Below are 12,568 nucleotides of genomic sequence, written 5' to 3'. Positions count from 1 at the left end.
AATGACTGCCTTTGAAACAGTAGTTTATGGCCAGGTGCCACCATAAACTATAATCCTAGCAGTCTGGGAGGCTGAGGCAGGAGGATCCCTTGAGCTCAGGAGTTCGGGACCAGCCTGAGCAAGAGCAAGACCCCATCTGTACTAAAAATAAAAAAATTAGCTGGGTGTTGTGGCATGTGCCTGTAGTCCCTGCTACTTGAGAGGCTGGGGTAGGAGGATCACTGGAACCCAGGAGACTGAGGTTGCTGTGAACCAGGCTGATGCCACAGCACTCTAGCCTGGGCAACAGAGCAAGACTCTGTCTCAAAAAAAAAGTATTAATAGTTTGTTAAGGCCAGGCAAGGTGGCTCATGCCTGTAATCCTAGCTCTCTGGGAGGCCGAGGCGGGCGGATTGCTTGATGTCAGGAGTTCGAAACCAGCCTGAGCAAGAGTGAGACCCCATCTCTACTATAAATAGAAAGAAATTAATTGGCCAACTAATATATATAGAAAAAATTAGCCAGGCATGGTGGCGCATGCCCGTAGTCCCAACTACTCGGGAGGCTGAGGCAGAAGGATTGCTTGAGCCCAGGAGTTGGAGGTTGCTGTGAGCTAGGCTGACGCCCCGGCACTCATTCTAGCCTGGGGCAACAAAGCGAGACTCTGTCTCGAAAAAAATAATAATAAAATTAAAAAAAATATATTTTGTTACTCAGTTCTTAAGAGGAAAGGGTGGGCCACACCATGAAGGAAAGGCCACGCAGGGAAGCACCAGGTTGGTCGGCATCCTGGACTGCAGCAGCCTGGTCACAGGAGGCAGGCGGGGAATGTGCACTCAGGCTTGGTTGGTTTGCATACAAGTGGCGAGTGGCGTGCTCGCAGGCAAGTTGTTTGCTATTTCTAGGAATCAGCTAACCCTGGCCCAATCTCTCCCTGGGCCTGCAAAGCCCCGAGACTTCAAAGTATCATAAAATACAGAAAATAAAAAACATGAGTGAAACATATGTCAGAAGGCTCTGGAGCATCAGTGAGGCTGGGACCTCGCTGTGAGCCCCACCCAGTGAGGTGGGCACTGGAGCCAGACGGCAAAGTCGGAGCAGGATACTCCCAGATTCCTCAACAACCCCATTCTGATGTCAGCTGGTGGAAACTGTCACCCTCTCCCTGGCTTGAATTCACTTATCAGTTATTGCCGGGTGACCTTGGGCACATTATTCCTCTCCTCTGAGTCTGTGTACAGAAGCTTCTCTGCTCAGTCTGTGTACAGAAGCTTCTCTGCTCAGCTTTTCACTCTGAGCTGCACAAGTCCTGCCTCCGAGAACCGTCAGGAGATGGCTGGGAAGGTCCTGGCTCTACCCTAGACCTTCCTATGGCCTGTGCCTGGGCCACACTCAGTAAATTGCAGACCGATAGCAAGATCAAAAGAAGTGACTGTCCTGAGCAGACATTTTAGGTGACAGTAGGGAGACACTGGGGTGATCGCGAATCACTCCAGGCAGGTGGGAACCAACACAGTGAACAGGGAGGGCTGGCCAGGCCCGTGGGCTGTCATCACTAATGGCTGGACATGGGTTATGAGGGCCCCGGACACAGAGCTCACCCTGGCACAGGAGAAGTTCTTTCTGGTGCCACACTCAGAAGGCTGGCACCCCTGGCTGGTCACCGATCTGCCATATCCCTAATACTGAGGTTAGGGGTGTTCTGTAAACATGCAACAAAGACAACAATTATCTTCAGCTCTGCTAGGCCCAGAATGAGAAATAAATTTACAACTTCAGAGGAAAATGGAAATGTCATATTCTTTCTAAGCACCTGTACGTTCCAAACTGGAGAATGGACTATTTATGTACTTATGAATGGGCATTTAAAAAAATTTCAGCATATTATGGGGGTACAAATTTTAAGGTTGGGTGTAATGTCCTTGCTGCCCCCCAAGTCTGAGCTTCAAGTGTGACCATCCCCCAGATGGTGCACATCTCACTCATTATGTATGTATATACCCATCCCCTCCTCCCCCCACCTGCCTGACACTCGATAAATGTAATTCCTATGTTTCCACTTAGGTGCTGATCAGTTAATACCAATTTGCTGGTGAGTACATGTAGTGCTTGTTTTTCCATTCTTGAGATACTTCACTTAGTAGTATGGGTTCCAGCTCTATCCAGGAAAATACAAGAGGTGCTATATCACCATTGTTTCTTAGAGCTGAATAGTACTCCATGGTAAACATATACCACATTTTATTAATCCACTCATGTATTGATGGGCACTTGGGTTGTTTCCACACCTTTGCGATTGTGAACTGTGCTGCTATAAACAATGAATGGGCATTTTTTTAAAAAGCAAGCTTGTTTTTCCTGGCCATCTTGTATTTTTACAAATTCCATGAAGGCTAAACATCTAGAGTTCATCTCCTCCAATGCTCACCTCTCAATCCTGCCTACTCCAATACAAAGATGCCTTTGTATAATTTCTGATTAAGAGAGCAACATTTCACTGACGTGAATTTCACAGAATTTTCTTGTCATCACACTCTCTTGTCACCGAGTCTCCCAGCCAGCACAGTGACTGCAGGAGCCCAGGACTCAGGCCCCCGACTACCCCCGTTTTCTGAAATGCCTGACTCATCCTACCCAGGCTTTCTTGAAGAAAGTGAAATTAAACCCTCCCACAGTCCTTTAAAAATGTATACTCTAAATTCCAGTTGTCGTAGTAACATCTTCATGCTGCCTTGGTGCCTTTTATATATTTTGGTGCTGACAGACCATCAGTTTCCATGAGAACAGAAGTAGATTTAAACAAAGAAAATTTTGTGGTGCTTATCTTAATGTCTTGTGAAAAACAAAACCCACATCCACAGGGGCAGCCTCAGAAGAGCTCAGATAGTTTAACAACGGAATGACGGAAGGTCCTGGGTTGGTGGGACTCAGAAATCCCTGGGGTTTTATTCTATTTCTTCTTTGAATTTTATTTTGAGGAAAGGGTGCTTTGGGTTCTTTTTTTAAAAATTCAGTTGCTCTATTAACTGTAACTCTTAAGTGAGTAGATTAGTTTTAAATGCATATTTCTCACTGTCAGCTTTGAGGACAAACTTGTCACTCCTACCACAGAATTGTCACCAGTGCCTGAGCCATGCTTCACTACACGCCCTGCCCCAACCCCACCACCCACGTGTGACAGGGCAGCCACAAGTGACCCGACGTTCCCTGCTATTTCAGACTCAAGGTCTGCACATCCAGTCTTTCTTTCAAAGCTGAAAGTTCGAAGAATGTACGCTTTCTGAGTTCAAGGACATAGCATGTGCTTCTTCAGAAGCCTTGCATAGTTGGTGTGTTAGCTGGTTTGACTTCAAGCTTCCATTCTTCTTCTTCTTCTCTTTTTTAGACCTAGTGGATGTTCTAGGCAAAGCTTTCCATTCTAATGTACAGGATTAAGTTTCAGCTGAGAATTTTAAATAGTGAACTTCACAGGATTTGTGTGTGGGAACAAACTTGAAGGTAGGAAGGAGCCAAACCCAGTCTGAGCAGCAGGCTGTGTTAGTGACACATGCTTTAATTAGTCCTATTGATAGAACTAGCATGCACTGTGCACTTACCACATGCTAGGCCCTGGGCTAAACACATGACAGGTTGTTTTAGTTTGTTTTCTGTTGCTATAACAGAATACCTAGACTGGGTAATTTATAAAGAAATTTATTTGTCACAGTTCTGGGGGCTTAAAAGTCCAAGAGCAAAGCACCAGTATCTGCTGGGGCCTCCTGGCTGCCTCACGTAGGGCAGAGGACATCGTCTGGTGATAGGGCAGGAGAATGTGTCGGCTCAGGTCTCGCTTCCTCTTTCTATAAAGTCACCCGTTCCATCATAGGATCCCCACCCTGATGACTTTATCCTATCCTAATTACTTCCCAAAGGCCCCACCTTCAATCAGCATTGTATTTGGGGATTAAGTTTCCAACACATGAAATTTAGGGGACACATTCAAACCATAGCATGTATATAATCTCATTCAATCCTTAACAATACTTCAGGAGGTACATTCCGTTTGTAATCCTCCATTTTATGAATGAGAAAACAACTTACCCCAAGGTTACATATCTATCTACCCAATAGAGCCTGGATTTGATTACCAGCATCTTGCTCTACAACCCCTGACTTAACCCCTAAGCTAAGTAAACCTACATTTTATAACAAAATCCTAAACCCAAGGCCAATGGGATGGGTTTCGTATGTCTGCACAAACTTGAGCAGCAGATGCCACCCGGGGACCCTGTAGCTGGTCATTCCCTGAGTTCTGTCTTTCTGTATTACCGCTTTGCCACACCTGCCCAGGCAGAATTAAACCCCTAGGCTCAACCTCAAGTGTGAGAATCGATTCATTGCCAATGGACGTAGAAATCAATATTTAGTCTTTGGAAAACAACATGCTCCATAAACAACCAAGAGGCTCCATAAAAGGATTTCACTTTTTGACACACATTCATAAGAATTTATTCTAAGAAAATACCTTCTTAAAAAACTATCCACAGGCCGGGCGTGGTGACTCACGCCTATAATCTTAGCACTTTGGGAGGCCGAGGTGGGCGGATTGCTCAAGGTCTGGAGTTTGAAACCAGTCTGAGCGAGACCCCGTCTCTACCAAAAATAGAAATAAATTAATTGACGAACTAAAAATATATATACAAAAAATTAGCCGGGCATGGTGGCGCATGCCTGTAGTCCCACCTACTCGGGAGGCTGAGGCAGGAGGATCACTGAGCCCCGGAAATTGAGGTTGCTGTGAGCCAGGCTGACGCCACGGCACTCACTCTAGCTTGGGCAACAAAGTGAGACTCTGTCTCAAAAAAAAAAAAAAAAACAAAAAAAAACAAACTATACACAAACAAGCATGCATCCCGCATTATATGTAATAGCAAAAATTGGAAGCAATATAAGTGTCACATTATAATGTGATCTTCGGGTAAATTCCAGCACATCAACCGAACGGAACTCCACATGACCATTAACAGACAGCTATAAAGGCAATGAAGCTACAGGTAAAAATGTTTATAATTCCATGGTTTAAGCCATAAACAACAGAAATTTATTTTTCACAGTTCTAGGGTACAAGTCCAAGATTGAGGTGCTGGGAAGGTAGGTTTCATTCTGAGGCCTCTGCTCCTGGCTGCCACTTCTCTATATGCTCATATGACGTCTTACGTGCTTATAGGAAGTAAGAGAGGAAACTCTCTGGTGTCTCTTCTCATAAGGACACTAATTCCCATAGGGGGGCCCCACCCTCATGAACTCATCTAACCCTAATTACCTCCCAGAGGCCCCACCTCCAAATACCATCACATTGGGAGTCAGGGCTTCAACATATGAACTGAAGGAGGGAGAGACAAAAACATTCAGTCCCTCACAGGCAATTCTTGCCCCAAAAAGCCTTCTGTGCATGACAGCAGCTGGGGTCTGGCTTGCCTGGGCAGCAACGGTGGCGAGCCCCACACTACAGCTAGAGAAGGCATTTTGATGCTCCTTGTCCATCCATGGAGCCCACAGATGGCTGGGGTCAACTTTCGGGCCCTGGGGGGACAGTGGGAGAACCCAGTAGGACTAGTGAATGAGGGGACAGATGAAACTCCTGACATGTCCAGTAGCTGACTAGGCACCCTGGCCAGACAGACTTGTCATTCAGGAGAAGGACCAGTCAACAGGCTGCTTCATTTTGACCAGAGGCTGAAACCAGAAGGGGAACTTAAGCTGATCCACCCAACAAGGCAAAGTTGGCAAGGGATTCTTCTCCCTGCCACTGCTCCCTGAAACTATGTCCTCCCATGCCCTTTGGACCCTCTTTTCAACATCTGTCAAGGTCAATGTGAGCCACACCTTCAAACTCCTTCTCTGTCCTCCGTTGGTACACACACACACACACACACACACACACACACACACACACACAGCCTGGCTGTCCTGCAGCACCAGCTGCCATCGTGGCCGTGCTGAGTTGGAGTTCTCGGAGGCCGACTCGAACAGTGTGGATGGAGCTCAGCAATCTTACAGAAGACGGGAGCCTCCCCGGCTACATGCATCTGATGCCACGCTGCCAAAGAGGTCAAGGGTGAAGGACACAGAGAGAGAGAAGGGGTCAGGCGGTACTGACCATTCAACTCCCAAGGCCAAGGGGTGGACCCAGTTGGGTGGATGCTGCTGTTTATAGTTCTCCTTGTAATATATTTGTGGCAAATATGACGACGGTCTGTATGCCAGTGACTGGTGCCCCAGAAGCCAGAGGCCCCAGAAGACACAGTCCGGGGGATGCCTGAGCCCACAAGCCTGGAGCCTCGGTCTGCATAGGCCCCCTGGGTTTGCTCCTGGCACCTCTGCCACGAGCCTGACCTCCCAGCACACATTCTCCGCCTCATTTATCATGAATGCATTTTATGTCCTAGCCCTGGAGAGAAAACACAAAGTTGAACTGGCTGGGAAAGTTGTTCAGTGTGACAGCTCCAAGGTGAGAATGTGCGGTGAGAAATGCATGCCCTCAGGGTGTTGGGGGCCACAGAAGGCAGGGGGTGGCTGGGTGAGCGGTGGCTCCAGCAGGCTGGGACACCAGAGGGCAGGGGCATGGGGAAGAGGGGCGCAGGGTGCTGGCTTTTCTGTACTGCAGGCTGTGTGCAAAGGGGGCGGGGGCCTGTCCTCCTGGGAAAGTCCCCTTCCTTCTGCTCTGCCCCTCAGCCCCCACCTGCCTGCACCTGCGGTCCCTCCACACTCCACCTCTGCCAGAGACCAGGAGCAAAGAGGGAAAAGTCTTGATTTTATTTCATAATTTTTATTGTAGTAAAATATACATAACATAAAATTTACCATTTTAGTCATTTTTAAGTGTATAATTTGGTAGCATTAAGGCCATTCACAATGCTGCATGACCATCACCACTCTCCATTTAGAACATTCTCATCATCCCAAACAAACTGTACCCATGAAATATCTTCCCGTTCTGCCCTCTCCTTTGCCTCTGGTGGCCAGTACTCTACGAGCTTACCTATTCTTTTTTTTTTTTTTTGTGACAGAGTCTCACTTTGTTGCTCAGGCTAGAGTGAGTGCCATGGCGTCAGCCTAGCTCACAGCAACCTCAAACTCCTGGGCTCAAGCAATCCTGCTGCCTCAGCCTCCCGAGTAGCTGGGACTACAGGCATGCACCACCATGCCCAGCTAATTTTTTCTATATGTATTAGTTGGCCAATTAATTTCTTTCTGTTTATAGTAGAGACGGGGTCTCACTCTTGTTCAGGCTGGTTTCAAACTCCTGACCTTGAGCAATCCACCGCCTCGGCCTCCCAGAGTGCCTGTTCTAGATTATTCACATGAGTGAATCAGAGACTATTTGTCCTTTCATGTCTGGCTTATTTGACTTAGCATAATGTTTTCAAGGTCCATCTGTGCTGTAGATGTGTCATCTCTGAGGCTTCCATGACCCCACGAGGCCAGGTGAAGGAGACGTCACAGAGAGGAGCTCATGTTTCACAAGATTCTTTTGTTGTTGTCACTCTGCCTTGAACAAGTGGGAAGGCTGCGCTCATGAGAATTTTTGCAATTGAAAAAATCTTACAGTATCTTTTTAACACGGGGAATCAGGAAGCACACTATCTCAACACAAATGCTAGTGTAAGTGCTGAACTGAGCATCGCGTTTGATAAATACTAATCAAAATAAAATATTTCAGGGCAGTCATCTTATTTGGATGGTTTCTCTGGGAGTCAACGGTGCAGAAAAAAACGTGATCAGCTGTAAGAAGAGTGTTGAGACCTAAAACTCTGTGCTGTACTCAGGTATCCTGATGGCTTTGGACGGCTCTACAGAAAGCTCAAGAAATAAAGCACAGCACACAGACACAGTGACACGAGGAACAGTGCAGATCACCTGCCTTTCTTCTTCCACCTAACGTCCGAGCACTGTCTCTCAGCCTGTGCTTCTTGTTTTTTTCTTTATTGTATTCCAAGTCTTTTTTATTCAGTACAAAAGCAAAGCATGTCTGAGGTAGTTATTAGTGCTGCCCAACCAATGCTGCTGGTTCTCCTCCCGGGCCTCAGGTGGCATTGCATTTCTCTGCTCCCTTACAGCGTGCCCGTGTGACGTGCTTTAGCCAACAAAGCAAGAGAAGTGGCCCGTGTCGCTTCCGGGTGGGAACTTTAAGAGCCCATGTGCAGTTTACACTTCATTCCCTTTGCCACGGCAACCTGCAACACCCAGATGGTAGCTGGAGGGTGACAGGGAGCAGGCCCCCCACCCAGCCTACAGTTGGATGTGAAGCCCGAATGAGAAATAAACCTTGGTTGTATTAACCTCGGTGTGAGATTTGGAGGTTGTTACTGTAGCATAACTGGCTTGTTTTAAAAAAAATCCTTCAACATGATAGACAATGGAGACTCAGAGGGGTAGGGAGGAGAAGGGGAGGGGGATGATAGGAGGTTGCTTGGTGAGTACAATGTCTGTTGCTTCAGTGATGTTTGCACTGAAGGCTCTGACTCCACCACAATGCAATATATTAATATCAGTGTAAAAAATTGCACTTGTACCCCATGAATATGTACAAATAAAAATAATGGAAAAAAATCCATCAACAAATATTTACTTATATGCCAAGGTGCTGGGAATATAGCTGGGAACAAGAAAGCCATCGACAAGCTGACACCCTGCTCTCCCAGAGCTAAATGCTCGCAGGGAAGAGAGCCGGGAAACAGTGGGTTACATGGCCAGCGCTTCATTGCAAAGGCACAGAGAAATACGGGGCACAGCGTCGGCCACTCCAAGGATGCTGCTGCAAGCTGGCCACACCTCTGGGTTCTCATGGCCACTTGGGGATACACCTGCATCCTTCTATGACTGAGAGGAGACAAGGCTCGCATGGCCTGCTTGGGCGGAGCTCAGACTCGGTTCTGAGACCAAAAGGTCTGTGCCCGTTTTTTTTGCACCAGCTGAAGCCTTCCACACTTACTCTTAGCTCCTGTTTCATAGCAGAGCCTGAGTCGAGGAGGACCCCTTGTCCCCGTTCCCATTTCCTCCTCCTCCCTGACATCTCTCCAACATGTGGTCCCACGGACCCTCCTTTCCTTCCAGAAACTCCTGTCTCCAGGCTTCCTCACCCTTCTCACCTTCTCCTGCATGTTTGACAGTTTCTCTTTTTCCTTCTGCCCCTAAAGGAAAGGCTGTTGCTCCCAAGGTCCCTAACTCCTTTCTTATCACTCTACACTCTCCCTACCAGTTCTTGGTTCCAACCATGACCTAGAGTTAAATACACCTGAACCTCTACGCCTAGCCAACACCTCTCTTCTGAGCTCCACTCCCAAATTCCTGAGTGCCTGCGAGGACATCTCCCTGAATTTCCCACAGCCATTTCAGGTCTCCCAGGGAGAAGGTCTGACTCATCCAGCTCGTGTGTCTCAGTCAGCTCCCACCCTGGTCTGGGGGACGGAAGAGGTACAGAGGACAGGCGAGGTGGAGAGACCAACACACTGGGGGAGACCACAGGCTGGGGAGAAGCAAAAAGAGATGCAGAAGGAACAGAGGTGGGAGGAAAACCCAGAGAGAAGGTACCAAAGAAATCAAGAGAGGAATGAGTTGCAAGAAGAAGAGAGTGGATGAAAATAGGGTATTAGCCTTGGCAATTCCCAGAGTTCATCCATGTGAAGACACTGTTTTCACATTTGGACACGATGTCTCACACAACCGATGGCATTTCCTTGTTAAATGGTGGTGAGTTTTTAGAAGAATTTTTCTTCCCTTTTTCTTAGTAGTGCATAAAATGATTATAAGATTTAAAATCCATGGACTCTTAGAACTGATGGCACAATGACAGTAATGAAATGGCTGCACTGAAGCAGTGGAGGCAGAGGTCTGAATGTACAGGTTGAAAAGGCAGAGGAACAGTGCACAAAACAAGGAGGAACTATTTTAGACTAGCAGATATTAAAGAGACCTGACAGCTAAATGCTGTATGTGATCCTTGACTGGATTATTGATTTAAAAAAATCCATAAAGAACATTATGGGGATAATTAGGAGAAAACAAATAGTGAATATGGACTATATTAATTAGGAGAAAGCAAATAGTGAATATGGACTAAATATTAAATAATATTGTTAAATAATGTACGGATATAAATTTATTGATGTAAATGTTTATATGCATGTATACATATGCATATGTATTTTTATTGTGTATGTATATAATATAAACATGTATACAAATGTTGTGTATGTACAAATGTGACCAAATGTTAATTCATGAATCTAGATCAATGGTTCTCAACTGGGGGTGATTTTGCTGCTGGGGACATTTGTAATGTCTGGAGACATTTCTGGGTGTCACAGCTGAGGGGGTGCTGCCCAGCCCAAACTGTCACAGGTGCAGAGGTTGAGAACCTTCATCTACGTAAAGAGTTTGGGTGTTCATTGTACTTTCTTTCAACATTTCTGTAGGTTTAAATATTTTTTTTTTTTTGAGACAGAGTCTCACTTTGTTGCCCAGGCTAGAATGAGTGCCATGGCATCAGCCTAGCTCACAGCAACCTCAAACTCCTGGGCTCAAGCCATCCTACTGCCTCAGCCTCCCGAGTAGCTGGGACTACAGGCATGCGCCACCATGCCTGGATAATTTTTTCTATATATATTAGTTGGCCAATTAATTTCTTTCTATTTATACTAGAGACAGCGTCTCGCTCTTGCTCAGGCTGGTTTCGAACTCCTGACCTTGAGCAATCCACCCACCTTGGCCTCCCAGAGTGCTAGGATTACAGGTGTGAGACACCGTGCCTGGCCAGTTTAAAATTTTTTTAAAATACAAAGTTAGCCAAAAAAAAAAGTGAGAAGGGAAAAATGTGTGACAGAAAGGTGATGAGGTGAAGATAAAAGTGGAAGCAAATTCTCCCCAGGATCTTGCCTATAAAGGAATGAATTACAGCCCAAAGGAACCGCAAAGGGGAGAAAGCGAGTCCTCAGGTCAACTCAGGGACCACACCAGCCCCCTAGAAGACATGTGCTGGGTGTCCTCACCATGGCCACCCCTCAGCCTCAGCCAACACGGCCGGCAGGAGGTCTCTGACCCTGACAGTTCATCTGCTGGCTGCTAGGACAGACCACAGCCCCGGGAAGATATCAGGGTCGATCAGAGTCTCTCCCGTGAAACCCAGAGGATGAGGCACTAGGGAGAGGATGCTCAGAGCAAGCACAGAGGGACCACAGAGTGCAGAGGGAAGCACAGGCTGCCGTGGTGGAAAAGTAGAAACCCAGAGCATGGAGGAGAGATGTGCCTGGCAGGGAGGGAGGACTACATGTCAGCAGCTGGCAGAACCGGTCGACTTGCTCCACCGGCACAAGAGTGAAGGATGCCACCTTGCTGCTGAGGTCTCTGGCCCTGTCTTGGATCCTGGAGTCACAGGCTGGGCCCCAAGATGTCCACTGGGAGCCCACAAGGTCCCTTCCATCCCCTTGTCTCTGCTCTCATCCAGCTCCCTCCACCTGCCCTGCTCTCTCTGCCTGTGCACACGCTCTGCCCCCTGCCCGACTAGGCCAGGGGAGAGCCTAGAGCTCGTGGACCCTCTTTAACAAAAGGAACACAACAGCACGATGCTGTTGCCTCTCCTGATGCCTCTCCTTCAGGTCTCAATGCCAACATCACTTCCTTGCCAACATCTACCTGCCTCTCTCGCCCTCTCCAACCAGGCCACGTCCTTCTGCACTAATTCTGCACTGTCCATACAATAGCCACTTGCTACATGTGGCTATTTAACTTTGAATGAATTACAATGACACCAAACCAGACATTCTGTTCTTCAGTGGCACTGGCCACATCTCACGTGCTCGATAGCTGTTGTGTTGGATGGTGCAAACACACAGCGGTTCCACCATCACTGAAGAGTCTACTGGACAGCTCTGGTACACTTGTCATGGCACCAAACTAGCAAGCACTCACCCCTCTCACCCCAAGACTGGAGCTCCACGAGAGCAGGATTGCATGTCTGTTGGCCTCGTCACTGTCACCAGTGCCTGGCACACCCAAGCCCTTGATAAACATTCAATAAGCAAATGACTGAATGTGCAATTCTTAACTGCTCTGCACGTCTGTCAACCACCCTCCACCCCCGACTTCAGTGAGCCTCTGATCCCCGCATTAAAATGCAGGGAAAAGTTTCTCTTTTCCAGGCTGTGCAGAAGGAGCTGGCAGGGAGGAAGAGCTTGAAAGTAGAGGAGAAACACTTGCCCTGGAACAAGAATACACACTCCTGAGTGTATGGAGATAGACTCGTATCACTCTACAGAAAATGGCTCCAGTATACATCAAATGCGCCGAAATGTTGACAGAGCTTATCTCCAGATGGGTGAGGCTTGGGATGATTCTAATGATCTTCTTGTGGCTCCTGTTTTTCCTAAGTGTCCCCTGTGTACAGTATTAAATGGATAATCAGCGAGGTATGATCTACATCCTGAAATGAGAGGGACAGGATTCCAAAGCCACCACTCGAGGGTGGATGGGGCCAAGTTGAGGCGCCCTCTTCAGTCCTGAGAGCCTCCCCCCATCTCCCCAGCAGCATGAGGCTGGCCGAGCCGCCAGG

This window comes from Microcebus murinus, chromosome 9 (assembly GCF_040939455.1).
Source record: "Microcebus murinus isolate Inina chromosome 9, M.murinus_Inina_mat1.0, whole genome shotgun sequence".
In the NCBI taxonomy this organism is placed as follows: Eukaryota; Metazoa; Chordata; class Mammalia; order Primates; family Cheirogaleidae; genus Microcebus; species Microcebus murinus.
Note: the sequence above shows the minus strand (reverse complement) of the source record.